Below are 16,193 nucleotides of genomic sequence, written 5' to 3' on the forward strand. Positions count from 1 at the left end.
ATAGTGTCCCCATTTATTACATTAAAAACAAGTGTTTTTACACACATGAAACTTGTCACAAATAGAGACCAGGAAATGCAGTGAGAGATGTACAGGGCTAGAGGGAGGGGGAGACAGAGGTTGTCAGAGACACAGTGACGAGGGAGCCCGGTGCAGGCGGAACTCAGCTGTCACCTAAGGAATATGGGGAAAGTGGGGACCTTCTTGGAAGATGACAACGGTGCAGGGCACTAACTGAAAAAAGGAAGCTGTTCATAAACTGCGTGCTTAGGGGGAAAATAAGGGTGCCACTTTAGTTCAGAACTGCGAATTCCTGAGCAATACTGGGGAAGCCGGCTAAGGATGGAGTGTGGGTGTATGGTATTGGGGCGGGGAGTGGGGGCAGGGGGGGAATGTAGTCCAATCCTTCTCCCGCTTGGCGGGAGACTCCCCTCGGGCAGCCTGGGTTCTCAGCTTCCCTTCCTCCTGCTTCACCCGCTTCCTGTCCTACTAGGGCCTAAGGAGTTTGGCGGCGGGGCAGCGAGCTACAAGTCGGGGAGCCCCACCACGAGTTCCCTCTCCCGGGCTCTGTTCCCCTCGCCAGACGCCAGGGACCACGTGGCCCCACGGGCTACAAGCAGCCAGGTGCCCAGAGCGCAGCGGAAAGCGCTCCCTCGCCCCGACCACCACCCCCCTCCCTCCTGGGCCCCCAAAAGCGCCAGCGGCGACTTCAGGCACCCGCCCCACGACGGCAGGGCTCACAGCCCAGGCGGGCTCTCACCAGAAGAACAGGCGCGAGCAGAAGTTCGCGTCCTGCAGCGGGTTGGGCTTCCGCATCTTGCCGGCGGGGGCGGCCGCGGGCCGGGGTCGCGCTGCTCTGGTGATGGAGCAGCTCCTGCAGGCGCCGGCGGGGAGGCTGGAGGCTCGGACACAGCGCGGTCCTCTTAGGGAGACAGAACCACCGGCTCTGGGAGTGGAGCACCGAGAGTCTGCCCACTCCGCGTCTCTGCCTCTGGGCCTGGAGTCGGGAGCGGTGGGGGCAGCAGGACCAAATGGCGGCCAGGCGGGCTCTGCCGGGGGCCGCGCAGGTGTGAGGCGAGGCTGCAGGCGCGCTTGATGGGGCCAGTTAGGGAAACTGCGGCACCCAAGGCACCGGGCTGCAAATTCTACCAAAGGGCGCGCTCTGAGCCCGGGCCCCCACCCAGAAGGCGGAGAGGGAGGGGCGGGCTGCATCAGAAACTCTCCCTCAGCTGTGGTGAAGACCCGGAGAAAGCTGGCAGAAGGAGATAGCAGCCCGCCCTCTGGGCACTCTGCCCTCATCAGGACCAAATAAGGGCGCTACAGGAGGGTGTCCAGTGGTAATGGAGCAAGGACCCTGTGGGACCTTCCTGGGATAGATTCCACCCCACCCCGTGCCCTCTGCCTCTTGTTTGTGCATGCAGTGCTCACTCAGTCCTGTCCGACCCTTTGCGACCCCATGGACTGTAGCCCACCAGACTCCTCTGTCCATGGGATTATCTAGGCAAGAATACTGCAGTGGGTTGCCATTTCCTCCTCCAGGGGAGCTTCCTGAACCATGGTTCTAGCCCGCATCCTGCTTCTGCTTGCATTGGCAGGTGGATTCTTTACCTCTGAACCACCTGGGAAGCCCCTCTTGCTTGTTATAAAAAAAAAAAAAAAAAAAAGCCTTAATCTCCCAGGCCTCCTCTGAGCCACAGAAGGCTGGCTCAAGAATTAGTGATTGAAAGAATGTGAATGTGTAGTAACAACAACAAAATATTAAACAATAGCTCAGCCATATAGCAATCACAAAATCTTTAGCTCTTCCCTGAAGGATTTAGATCATATAGATGACAGTGTCTGATGCACATTCCTGAGTTGTTCTGCAGATACTAAAACCCTCACCAGATGGGAGAAGTTAACTGCATGATGACCATGAGCAGGGAGCCCCCACACCAGCTGGAGCCTGAGGACTGAAGATGTTAAACGCTGTGACACGACCCTGTTACCTCATCATCAACCAATCAGAGAATAATGCTGGAGGTGATCACCTACACTGCACTTTCTCCCTCACCTTCCCTTTAAAAACTCTCCCCTAAAATCCATCAGGGAGTTTGGGTCTTTTTGAGCATGAACTCCTTGCTTGATTGACTCTTGCAATAAACCTTTCTTTGCTCCAAACTCCAACAGTTTTTTTGACCTCAGACAACAACAGGGTTTAGCACAGATTATGTTTGTAGAGTTGCAAGACCTAATGAAAAGTAACAGAAAATTAGAGGAACTCAGATGATTTTGAAAGATGAATGCATGGTGTTAATGGGGACAGCTTTTTGGCATCTTACATGCTGCATTGTGCAGGGAACCTCTGTGAGTTTGTTGCTGCCCTCTTAGATTGGAAAACAGAAATCTGAGGGAAGAGAGACTGTCTCATGATTTCTTTCATCATGAGCTCAGGGCTGAGACAAATAACAATGGCATATGTTACAGAACACAGGTCATGCATATTTCTGGGGAATTTCCCTCACCTTAACTCTAACAACACCCTATTCAGCAAGGTATTATCCCTGTTTTATAGATGAGAAAGATGAGGCTCAAGGACAGCACTTGTCCAGGGTCTTTGAATCAGTAAATGATGAATCCTGATTTGGACTCAAGCCCAAGTCCAGCATGACTGTCTCATGGTGGATGGACAGTGTGCATCAGAACTGCCTAGAATGTGCTCTTTGAAAGAATGAATGACTCTAGGACTGAATGAACAAAACGTTGGGCTCCCACCCATAGTTCAGTTCAGTTCAGTCACTCAGTCGTGTCTGACTCTTTGTGACCCCATGAACTGCAGCACACCAGGCCTCCCTGTCCATCACCAACTCCCGGAGTCTACCCAAACCTATGTCCATTGAGTCGGTGACGTCATCCAACCATCTCATCCTCTGTCATCCCCTTCTCCTCCTGCCCTCAATCTTTCCCAGCATCAGGGTCTTTTCCAACGAGTCAGCTCTTCTCATCAGGTGGCCAAAGTATTGGAGTTTCAGCTTCAACATCAGTCCTTCCAATGAACACCCAGGACTGATATCCTTTAGGATGGACTGGTTGGATCTCCTTGAAGTCCAAGGGACTCTCAAGAGTCTTCTCCAACACCACAGTTCAAAAGCATCAATTCTTCGGTGCTCAGCTTTCTTTATAGTCCAACTCTCACAACCATACACGACTACTGGAAAAACCATAGCCTTGACTAGACGGACCTTTGTTGGCAAAGTAATGTCTCTGCTTTTTAATATGCTGTCTAGGTTGGTCATAACTTTCCTTCCAAGAATCAAGCATCTTTTAATTTCATGGCTGCACTGTCATCATCTGCAGTGATTTTGGAGCGCAGAAAAATAAAGTCAGCCACTGTTTCCACTGTTTCCCCATGTATTTGCCATGAAGTGATGGGACCAGATGCCATGATCTTAGTTTTTTCTGAATGTTGAGCTTTAAGCCAACTTTTTCACTCTCCTCTTTCACTTTCATCAAGAGGCTCTTTAGTTCTTCACTTTCTCCCACCCATAAGTATGTAGCTACTTGTGTGACCATCTTACCAACCCAGCAATTTTCTTCCCTTCCACCCTAAATGAAGAAAGATCAAAATTTGTGGAGCTTATTACAAGATCATGTTGCTATTCTTTAATAATTTCCCTTTTAATGACTTTTGGCTTCAGTTACAAAAGACAAGTAAGTTCTGGAGAACTGGTATACAGAAATGTAGCTCTAGTTGACAATTATGTACTGTGAAATTTCAATTTTCTACGAGAAGAGATCTTGGAAGTTCTCAACATTAAAAACACAAAAGGAAAATGGTTAAGGTGTGAAGTGACTGCTGTGTTGATTGCCTTGGCTGTGGTGAGTATTTTCTATAGTCCATGAGGTCGCAAAGAATCGGCCACAAAGAATCGGCCATGATTTAGCAACTGAGCGTACATGTGTATCAAGTCATTAGGTTGTATCTTAAATAGTTACATTTTAAATTGTCATTTATGTCTCAATAAAGCTGGAGGGAAAATGCTATTAAAGAAAGCCTTAATGTATTCAAATATTTTTTATAAGTCAACTTGTAAGAATGGCAGAATGTTGATCATTTTATATCGATGGGCATTATGAGGATTTATTATACTATCTTATTTGATATTTCATGCATGTTTAAAATTTTCTGTTCTGAAAATGAAAACAGAGCTGAACTTTGTAACAACTACCTACTTTCTGGTGTTAGCTCTTTCTGAGATAATACAATCTACATTACCAGACTTCACCTGATGTACAGTCCTCTTAAATCTCTTGCTGAAGCTGGAAGCCTAGTGACTTCCCTTATCAAGCTTCCCCAGACTATTCTCTCCAGTCTCTACAACTATCTCAGAACCATAATTAGCATCTCCAAACTGTCAGATACACTCAGTCCCTTCAGCTTCTGCTGTCTTTTTTGCTTTTAACTAAGATCTTTTGAAACTTCTTAGCATGCTTTTCTGAACATTAATATGCTATTTAGAAGAGATGTTAAAATCCAATATTGAATTGTATAGAGAAGACTCAACATGAAGCCAGGGGACCAGAGCTTTAGATGCTTCACTTATTATTTGACCTTTCTGACCTAACCCATCTCAGGTCTAAAACAGGAAATTGCCACTCTTTATACTTCCTATAGGTTTATTGTAAGTCTCATAATTTGTGAATGCACTTTCTAAAACCTAAAGCAACATACAAATAAAAAGGTTTCCATTCACTGAAGAAATGTTTAATGAATGCCTTCTAGCTACATAACCACAAGGCCAGGCATGGAGCTTACAGACACAGAGAAGATGTATTAAGGTCTATATCTGCATGTGTTTTCTGATCTTAAATGTTCAGTACTATAACTAAAAGACAATAATAACAAGTGTTGGAGAGGATGTAGAGAAATTGGAACTCTCATACTTTGCTAGTGGGAACCTAAAGTGGTACAGCCACAAAGTTACCACATAATCCAGCAATTCTACTCCTAGGTAGATAAATGAAGCACATGTATACATGAAAACTTACATATGAATGTCATAGTGGCGCTATTCATAAAAGGAAAAAATGAATTGGAGGCAGGGGGATCCAAGGGTACATCATCCAATAAATGGATAAATAAAACACGGTATTAGAGGCTATGGAATATTATTTGGCATTTTATAAAATACTGATGCATGCTATAGCATGGATGAATGCTGAATACTTTAGGCTGAGTTAATGCAGCCAGCCATTGACTCCAGTGAGGATGATGAGACAGCATCTAAGGAGAGATTCAGTCTTGTTGGACTTGATGATTCATTCCCAGACAAACCTTAGGGACATATGATGCAAATTTATAACTGTGTGAACTATAAATTATTAAATGATCTACAGTATCTCTGTCAAATAGTCAAAGCATCAAGCATTAAATCTGCAGCAGGTATAAGAGCAGTACTAACATGGTTCAGTTGAGATAGTGTTGGTCTTCAAGCATTTTTCTATCAAGACAAACAGGACAAACGGGATTCACAATTTAAATACACTCCAGTGAGTATCCATAGTCTGAATGTGGTGAAAATTTCATTGTCACTCCACCTTCCCATGATATATCCACCTCTGTAACCTCAGGAATGGACATCTCATTCAAATCTAGCCAATAATAATATGCTATGTCTGTGTCCAAAGAGTTTGGCCCAGAGATAAACTCAAGGCCCATGTCAGGCCAACTGGCTTTCTTCCTTGAGGATACTTTTGTTATTGTTCTTTTTTGCTTTTGTTTTATTTTGTTTTTCCTGGAGTCAGGGTAAAACCTCACTTTCCTTTCTGGTGAGGGAGTTATAAGGATATGACCCCTGACTGCTGTTAGCTATGTGCCCCACTTACATGGAGAGGCCCGAAAGAATAAAAGAGTTTCCCAGGTGGCCCTGATGTTAAAGAACCCACCTGCCAATGCAGGAGACATAAAAGTAGGTTTGATCCCTGGGTCGAGCAGATCCCCTGGAGGAGGAAATGGCAACCCACTTCAGTACTCTTGCCTGGAGAATCCCATGGACAGAGGAGCCTGGCGGGCTACATCCATAGGGTCAGAGAGTCAGACATGATTGAAGTGACTTAGCATGCACACACACGCCTAAAAGAATAAAACAGGTACCCAGAGTAAAGTCAACAGCTATTTATTAAATACCTACTGTGTGGCAAGACTGATCCAGAAGCCAGGGACAAGATAAGTAAATAGGATGAGTGATGGAAAGGAAGGGCTTGGCATCGGCCTCCAGGACTCCTGAGACTAGCAGGATCCCTCCTTGAACGGTGTGACCTGCTGGGGCAGGAACTGTCACATTCCAGCTCCTATCCTCTGACATTCCTCCAGAATTAAGGCAGCTCACTGTTTTGGGAGCTCTCTGCTTGTCAAGCACGTTGGGGCCATGTGCAAGACAAGCCAAAACCCCTGGATTCAACCCTCAACCACCGCTCGATGGGGAGTTGGCGGATAAATACCCCAGTGCCTTGCCTGTCAGTTGAAGCAATTCTCTCCCCCATAGTGGCCCAGCAAGAAGAAGTACAGTAGCTCAAGCTGTAACTTGCTTGTTAACACACTCTTTATTGACTTCCTTCCCTTCTGTATATCACTTTTCCACTCCCTAAATGTGTTTTCCTGGGATCACTCCCTAAATAAACTGCTGCTGCTAAGTCGCTTCAGTCCTGTCTGTCTCTGTGCGACCCCATAGACGGCAGCCCATCAGGCTCCCCCGTCCCTGGGATTCTCCAGGCAAGAACACTGGAGTGGGTTGCCATTTCCTTCTCCAATGCATGAAAGTGAAAAGTGAAAGTGAAGTCACCAGTCATGTCTGACTCTTCATGACCCCATGGACTGCAGCCTGCCAGGCTCCTCTGTCCATGGGATTTTGCAGGCAAGAGTACTGGAGTGGGGTGCCATTGCCTTCTCCTCCCAAAATAAACTACTTCCACTCAAATCCTTGTCTCAGGGTCTGCTACTGGGGAACCCAAACTAAGACACCTACCAGAACCATCCATCTAATTACGAAGAAATGTATTCACTCCCTTGCACCCATAGAAGTCCTAACTAATAATACTGTAAACCCTGGGTTGTCTAATACAGTTGAGGACTTCAAATGCATCTGGTCAAAATTGAGGTGTGCTGTATGTATACAATACACAATGGATCTCAAAGACAGTATAAAAATATTTTTCTCTCATTAATGATTTGTCACATTGATTACATGTTGAAATGATATTATTGTGAATATACTGGTTTAAAAATATCTTACTGATATCCATTTCATTTGCTCCTTTTTACTTTTTAACATGACTACTACAAAAATTTTAAGTTATACTTGTAGTTCATGTCATATTTCTGTGGATGCAAGATAAGGCAGTAGCTTTGGATAAGAAGCAAATGAGAAAGGGCAGTTGGCCTTTGGCCCAAAGCTGGTGGTTTTGGTCAGAAAGCCTGAGGTGCCACCTCTTCAAATGAACTGGTCTGCAAGGGTACATTTAACCCCATGTTGTGTATCCATGCAAAGTTCAGAATTAAACTATAAGGTACAACTTGTTTGTATCCTGTGAGAAATGCCAGTTTGTAAACAAAGACCAAATTCTGGACCAAACATTTTCTCCCTTTTACCAAGTGGTGAGTATGTGTGTGTCACTTATCATTCTTCAATGTGCAGGTGACTCGAGTCTTTACTCTTTAAACAAACAGCCAGACGATTTCTAATACATATCTGTATGTCCTATAGGACTGCAACTTTTCCTCGGCTACCATCAAATCACTATTCTTATTTCAAGTTTAGACTTTCATCCAGCAACTGACTATCAAGCATTGCCATCCATCTCTGCCTATCAGTCAACTTGTTCAGTTTCCACAGAACAACCATCTCTGTATTGTGATGGCACTTCTTTGTAGATCCATTTGTATGTTTTATTACACTTCCCTGAATTGTTCAAATAAATGGAAGATGAAAAAAATGAATAAGTTAATATTAAAAATAAAGTAATTAATGTAAACATGGAGAAAGCATGAAGTTAAAGAAAGGAGGTACCTATTCAGTCTGGTTTGCATGCATATTAGAAGCAATGGTTCATTACATGTTTAACTTTGAAGGAAGAGAAACAAATTTTTTAAGCCTGTAAAATGCATATAGCAGGTTTATTCATAATTACCAAAACTTGAAAGCAACCAAGATGTCCTTCAATAGGTGAATGGATAATTAACCTAGTTCATTCAGACAATGGAGAATTATTCAACACTAAAAAAAAAAAAAAAAAAGTGCTACCAACCCATGAAACAACATGGAAGAAACATAAGTGCTCATTACTAAGTGAACGTAGTCAGTCTGAAAAGGCTACATGCTGTATAATGCTAACTGTATGACAAAAAGGCAAACTATGGAGACAGTAAAATGATCAGGGGTTGCCAGAGAGTGGAGATGGGAGTAAGGGATGAACAGGTGGAGCACAGAGGATTTTTAGCACAATGGAAATACTCTGTATGATATATGATAATGGAAATGTCATACATTTGTCTAAACTTAGAATGCACACCAGGAGTGAATCCTAATGTAAACTATGGACTGTGGGTGACTATGATGAGTCAGTCTAGATCCATCAGTTGTAGCAAATGTATCATCTGGTGAGGGATGTTGGTAGTGGGGAAGCCATGGAGTGTGAGGACAGAGGGTATATGAGAAACTTCTGCAATTGCTGCCCCCAAAAGTAAAAAAGTCAATGACATACTGATAAGATATTGATGAAGATTATATCCAAATGGTGAAATGTTGTAACAGAAGAAAAGGAGGGGTGTTGTTTTTTTTTTTAAGTTATAGACTGAGATTCCATAGTACTAGTATGCAGGTCAGGAAGCAACAGTTAGAACAGGACATGGAACAACAGACTGGTTCCAAATAGGAAAAGGAGTACATCAAGGCTGTATATTGTCACCCTGCTTATTTAACTTATATGCAGAGTACATCATGAGAAACGCTGGGCTGGAGGAAGCACAAGCTGGAAGCAAGATTGCTGGGAGAAATATCAATAACCTCAGATATGCAGATGACACCACCCTTATGGCAGAAAGTGAAGAGGAACTAAAAGGCCTCTTGGTGAAAGTGAAAGAGGAGAGTGAAAACGTTGGCTTAAAGCTCAACATTCAGAAAACTAAGATCATGGCATCTGGTCCCATCACTTCACGGCAAATAGATGGGGAAACAGTGGAAACAGTGACTGACTTTATTTTTCTGGGCTCCAAAATCACTGCAGGTGGTGACTGCAGCCATGAAATTAAAAGATGCTTAATCCTTGGCAGGAAAGTTATGACCAACCTAGACAGCATATTAAAAAGCAGAGACATTACTTTGCCAACAAAGGTCCATCTAGTCAAGGCTATGGTTTTTCCAGGGGTCATGTATGGATGTGAGAGTTGGACTACAAAGAAAGCTGAGTGCAGAAGAATTGATGCTTTTGAACTGTGGTGTTGGAGAAGACTCTTGAGAGTCCCTTGGACTTCAAGGAGATCAGCCCTGGGTGTTCATTGGAAGGACTGATGTTGAAGCTGAAACTCCAATACTTTGGCCACCTGATGAGAAGAGCTGACTCATTGGAAAAGACCCTGATGCTGGGAAAGATTGAGGGCAGGAGGAGAAGGGGACGACAGAGGATGAGGTGGCTGGATGGCATCACTGACTCAATGGAAACAGGTTTGGGTGGACTCCGGGAGTTGGTGATGGACAGGGAGGCCTGGCGTGCTGCGGTTCATGGGGTGCCAAGAGTCGGACATGACTGACTGACTGAACTGAACTGAACCGTCTGGGAGCCCCAGGCTCACACTAGATCCAGGAGCCAATAGCATCAGGGCATTTTCCCCTTCAGACACCCACACCCTACTGACCTGAGCCCCCCGGGAAACACCCCTAAACTGTCACTCTAAACCGAGTGATTTAGACTTAAGACTTGGTGACTGGCCAGGGGAAAGAAGCCTTGAAAGGGAAATAATACATTTACAATGGAGAAAGCTGAGATCAAGTTAACATCACCAATGTTGAAACATTATCTACATCATGTATCTCCTCATATGATGTAGCTGGACTGCTTACAGAGTGCCCAGATTAAACACTGATTCTGGATAAGCCTGGAGTGAAAGCAGGGCTTCTCTGCTCACTAGGACTGTATTTCCAGGAAAGAAATACTCATCACCTGGCTTGAGTGGTGGAGGTGGAGCTGAGCTGAACAGAAGGGACTGCAGAGACCAGGAGACAAACTCACCAGTATCTGGGTAGATAGACCCACCATGATGACCCAGTCCTCAATCCTCTCTCTGCTTCCCTCCTTCAACATTCCACCTGCCCTGAAAAAAGAATCTGGTGTTGTGTGTGTTGGCAAATACTCACAGTCAAATGGCACGTGGAATGTAAAGTCCATTTTCACTCCTTTGAGTCTGCAAGGGTGTTTCTGGATGATCAGTGTTTGACTCAGTGGATTTGTGGATTCTGTAGATTGCCCCCGGCCCTGCCCGAATTGTGAATGGGCATCATCCAACCTGTTAAGGACCTGACTAGAAGCAGGGCAGAAGACAGAGAATTCCCTCTTTTTTTTTCTCCCTCACCGCTGGAACTGACCTCCAATCTCATCTTCTCCTGTCCTTGAAGTGGAATGTACACCACTGACTCCCTGGGTTCTCAGGACTTCGGACTTGAACTAAATTACGCCATTGGCTGCCCTGGTCTCCATGGAGACTGTGGGATTTCTTACATAATCAGTAAGCCACTTACTCCTTTGTGTGTGTGTGTGTGTGTGTGTGCGTACACATATATACATACAAGTAGGTAAATGTTCACAGAAAAATGAAGATGGGAGAGCTTGGACTGGGAAGTTTTTCATCTCGTTTGATCCCAGCGTCTGCATTTCCCGCCACTACTCTGCATTGCCTTCACGTTCTCAGCCTTCACTCACTTCCCCGGGTTTGTTATTCTGTCTATATCCCTTGTCAGGGTCGCCAGCCGTCCATGGGATGCAAGCCTGCAGAGCAGCCTGCGCAGCAGCAGCCATAGCATCTTTCTGGTGCATGGCGCCATCTCGTGGCCAAACTAGACAATTGTCGGGGTCAATTTGACACTGTGCTGTAGTTGGGACACTTACCGAGGTGATTCCCTGGTGGCTTAAAGGGTAAAGCGTCTGGCTGCAATGCAGGAAGACCCGGGTTTGATCCCTGGAAAAGGAAATGGCAACCCACTCCAGTACTCTTACCTGGAAAATCCCATAGACAGAGGAGCCTACATGGCCACAGTCCATGGGGTCACAAAAAGTCGGACACGACTGAGCGACGACACGACACTGAGGTGAAAACAGAGCTCTCGATTTTTTTTCCTCTTCTCTTCTTTACTTTTCTTTAGACAGTAAGTCACATATACTCAAAGAAATTCGTGTTCCTATCTTAATCATCTCCCAGCAGGAGCAAGAAATGCACGTGCAGATAGAAATGGAAAAGGGGAGTACATCACAGGAGCAAGAGGGGTTGCCAGGAGCATTTTACTATGAATGCGGTACTGATGCCTCTTTTTCCAGTGTGATTCAAAGGGAGAAGTACAAGTGTGCGGCCAAAAAAGAAAAAAAGGAAAGAACAAATTAAAAAGAAGAAAAAAGAGATTTCTTTGAAGGGAGGTGGAAATCTGTGAACTCTTCCAGGCTCATAAATTTTATTATACCATAAATACCTCCCTCCTAATTTGGTATGAAGATTATGACATAAGACATGTAGAGCACAGAGAAAAGTGCTAAATAAATGTCATCTATTGTTATTTTTATTCCCAGAAAGAGGAGGCTACTGAGAGCAGTGTGACGAACACTTTTGGTTTTTTGCTCAGATGGTCCAGATTTTAACACTGAATGTCCTGTTTGCTGTGGATCCACTCATCCCCAGGGACACAAATAGTTCCAGGTTTTCAGCTTTTATTGGAGTTGAGGAGGATGGAAGAAAGTGACTGAATGTCTATTTTCCACAATCAAACGATAATCTCCTGTCAGAAGCCCAGCAGTTCCTATTTCTACTTTATCTTCTCCTCACATTGCCACCTGCCTGCAAAAACGAAAGAAATTCTTGTCCTCGGAAACAGGTCAGCACATTGCACTGCAGAGGGCAGCCTGAAGCCGGACTTGGCGTTCTCTGCACCACTCAGCAGCTACCAGCAGAGGGCACACTCCTACCCAGCTCACTGTACTCCCAGCTCCCCTCCCCTGACCCACCTAGAGTTTCTGCCTCCCAGGAAACCTTAGTCCATTCATTGCTCTTCCAAGCTAGGCTGTGTTCATCCTTTTCCCTCTGCCTCCCTCCTCTCCCTTCTTCCTGCCTCTCTATCTTCCTGTCTTTCATTTCCATGAGTAAAGTTGCAAGGAATGTGAGCTCACAATTACAAATCACAAAGCATCTGTTTTAACAAACCACCATGAGTAAGAGAGTCAAACTTTTAGAAGTTTTAGGGAAAAACTAAAATCAATTCAACCTGCAAAAACCACAGATATGAGAATAATGAGATACAAATAAGATAAGAGATATAATGAGATACAAATAAAATAAGCCTCTTTAGGGACTTCCTGGACGGCTCAGTGGTAAAGAATCCACCTGCCAGGGCAGGAGACATGGGTTCGATCTCTGATCCAGGAAGATCCCACATGCCTCAGGACAACTAAATCTGTGCACAGCTACTGAGCCCGTGGTCTAGATCCTGGGAGCCACAACTTCTGACCCAGGGCTGCAGCTACTGAGCCCTCTCACCGAGAGTCTGTGCTCTAAAACAAGAACAGCCACCGCAATGAGAAGCTCATGCACCAGAACTGGAGAGGAGCCCCCATTCACCCCAACAAGAGAAAAACCCATGGTGCAACAATGACTTAGCACAGCCTAAAGTAAATAAAAATAAATGACAAACATCTCTAATACTAACAGATAAAACACGGCTTCTGAATTTTGACTAAAGAACAAGAGGTTAGAAAAAAAGAAATAGGCAGATTTGATGAATAAAATGGAAATTCTAGAACTTTTTTTTTAAGAGTTTTACATAGCCAAAGATAAATTTTTTAAAATCAGAACATATGTCTGAAAAAAATTCCCAGATGCAGCATGGAGCAATAAAGAGGTAAAAAATGTTAAAGGGAGTTTGAGATATAGAACAAAGTAAAAAATACATCTTATCAGAGTCACAGAAGGAGATAAAGGATAAGGGCAGAGGTGATTCCTAGAGAGAGGAAAGACTAATGGTTCTCCAGAACTGATGAAAGAGCATCAGCTTCAAGATCAGTAAATCCTAAAGATTTAAAAAAGAAAAATCCACACTTAGAAAACTAGTGAAACTGCCAAAACCAAAGAAACAATCTTAAAGCCAGCCAAACACAGATTAATCTACACAGAAATGACAAATCAGGCTCTCAGTTTCTCAAAAACTACGGAAGCCAACTAAAAATGAGTTGTATCTTCAAAGTACTGATTCAAAACGACGGTATAACCCAGTAAAATTCATCTAATGAAATACTATATTCTGCTCTCATAATTTATGAACTATAGCTACATCCTGGAACACAGATAAATTGCACAAATACAATGTGTGGGGGGAAAAATAGGTTACAGAAGAAACCTACACAATGATTCCATTTATGTAAGACTCAGAAACGCACAAAACTAAGCAATGGGTCAAGTAAGCCTTCACTGTTACTGTATAATTTGTACTTTGTAATATCTGGTCATTCCACGGTTCGTTAAGCTTCAGACTAACAGAAAATTAAGCATTAACTACGGAGCTAGGGGAAAAAAATCTGCGAACTCAAAACCTTTAGAATTGGTCTACAAAGTTTTAGTAAATACCCGTGTAGAAAGATCGTCTTTGGCTACTTCTAAAACGCCATCGGTAAATCAGCCTGTATCCTAAATTCCGGTCCTTCCTCAGCCCATCCGAGCATGAAGTGCTGTAACCTACCCGCATTAACTCGGTGCAACGCTGGTCCACGCGGGTCGTGCCCGCTGCATGCCTAGACCACGGCTGCCATCTGTCTGGACAGTGTCCCCGGAGACGCCTGAGAGACATGTCCAGGGCTCAGATCTCGGCTCTGGTGTTCGGCGTTGGGGGCTTTGGCGCTCTCGTCGCGGCCACCGCGTCCAATGAGTGGAAAGTAACCACCAGAGCATCCTCGGTGATAACGGCCACTTGGGTTTACCAGGGGCTCTGGATGAACTGCGCAGGTAACGCGTTGGGTTCTTTCCACTGCCGACCGCACTTTACTATCTTCAAAGTAGAAGGTAAATATAATAGCTTTGTTTGGGGTGGAAGCAAAATGTCGCTTTTCCCTTCAAGGCGCTCAAGTGTCTGTGTACAGTCTGCTGTTAGCTGGGTGCTTAATCCAAGTGCCAAGATTTGCCTAAGACAGATGATGTGTGTGAGTGTTGGCTGAAAGAATTAAATCATGCCTTTTATATGGCATAGGAAAATTAAGAATAACTTTATGGATATGGTGAAAGTCACTCAGTCGTGTCCCGTTTTTTGTGACCCCCATGGACCATACAGTCCATGGGATTCTCCAGGCCAGAATATTGGAGTGGGTAACTGTTCTCTTCTCCAGGGGATCTTCCCAACCCAGGGATCAAACTCAGGTCTCCTGCCTTGAAGGCGGATGCTTTACTGTCTGAGCCACCAGGAAAGCCAAACGGTTTTGTTAGAAATACCTAATGTGATAATAGATGCCAAGGGAAAGGGCGAAGTGACTGACTTGTTTTAAAACTTGTTTCAATTTGCCTGTGTCATGGAGGACTCCATATATACACATATAGGACACACACGCCACCAAAAACCATATGTTATACTGTTTTGTTTTTTTTACCTCACCACCTGGCATGTGGAGATCTTAGTTCCCCAACCAGGGATCCAACTTTTGCCCCCTGGAGTAGAAGCAGAGTCTTAACCACTGGACCACCAGGGAAGTCCTGATCCTATGTTATCCGAAATCCCTGTATTTCCTGAGGCCATTCTAACATGAAATCCACACACACATGTGTATATATTCATATATATGTGTGTGTATAATATATATTCACAGTGATATGAACATATGAGAAGACATATAGTATTGAGAGAGTAAGAGTTTTTAGAGGGGTTTCCATATTTTTAAAGAACTATGTTTAGTGATAAAAGAGCAGGACAAGAAATTTTTGAAAGTAGCTAAGGGAAATAAAATGCCCATGAAGTTTTTGTCAGTAGAATTTATCAAAAATATGTACATAGATGAGCTTTCAACTTTATGCATATTAGAAACTATTGCAAGGGATTCCTTGCAACATATTGCAAGTATATGTATCCTAAAGAGGGAAAAAATTTAAAGCTTTTTCAGTATAATCTACAAGAATATCAAATCATTATGTAGTATACCTGAAATTAATATGATATTTAAATCAACTATACTTCAAAGAAAGATATTTTCATACCTTGGAATACCTCCAGGGCAACAATTATTGGCTACTTGCTTGTATTATGGAATTACTATCTGCATCTGTTTTCTGCCTATTAGGTATGTTTACAAATCAGTCACAAGTTGTGGGTTTATTATACTAAAAATTGCCCCCAGTAATTTATAATACATAGAGTTTTCACAATCAAATGGCAAAACTGAACCTTGGCCCCCATGGAGAAAATAAATAAAATTTTAACCAGGAAGTTACTAAAGCATAATATTTTAAGGGGTTTTTGTGTCAAGTATTCATGTCATTAGTCCACAATGTGTGCCAAGGGATAAAGAGAGGATATTTAGTCAAATCCAGGAGATTCTAATGACAATCAAGTGAACAGTTCAAGCTTGGACACAGGCCTCCAAATAACATGGGCTTTCCTAAGCCCTCATTAGAGGAATCAATGCTCATCTCTCTTCAGTCCCGACTTCTAAACTTATCTTGGGATATTTCAAAATTGTTCCTTCTACTCTGGAAGGTTTCCCCAGGTGCAGGGAAAACTGTTAAAGGAGAGTGTTGTGGGGGACATGGTTGTCATTCCACAGACCTCTTGGCCCACTTCCACCTCGGGCAGCAAGTAGAAGATATCTCATGTGGGTAAGTGTATTTCTTCGTTCTTTCTGGGTTCGTTCTTTATACATATACATATATGTATGTGTGTGTTCTGCTGCACTGTGCGTTAGTCGCTCCCGTCATGTCCGACATTTTG

This window comes from Dama dama, chromosome 30 (assembly GCF_033118175.1).
Source record: "Dama dama isolate Ldn47 chromosome 30, ASM3311817v1, whole genome shotgun sequence".
NCBI classification, from domain to species: Eukaryota; Metazoa; Chordata; class Mammalia; order Artiodactyla; family Cervidae; genus Dama; species Dama dama.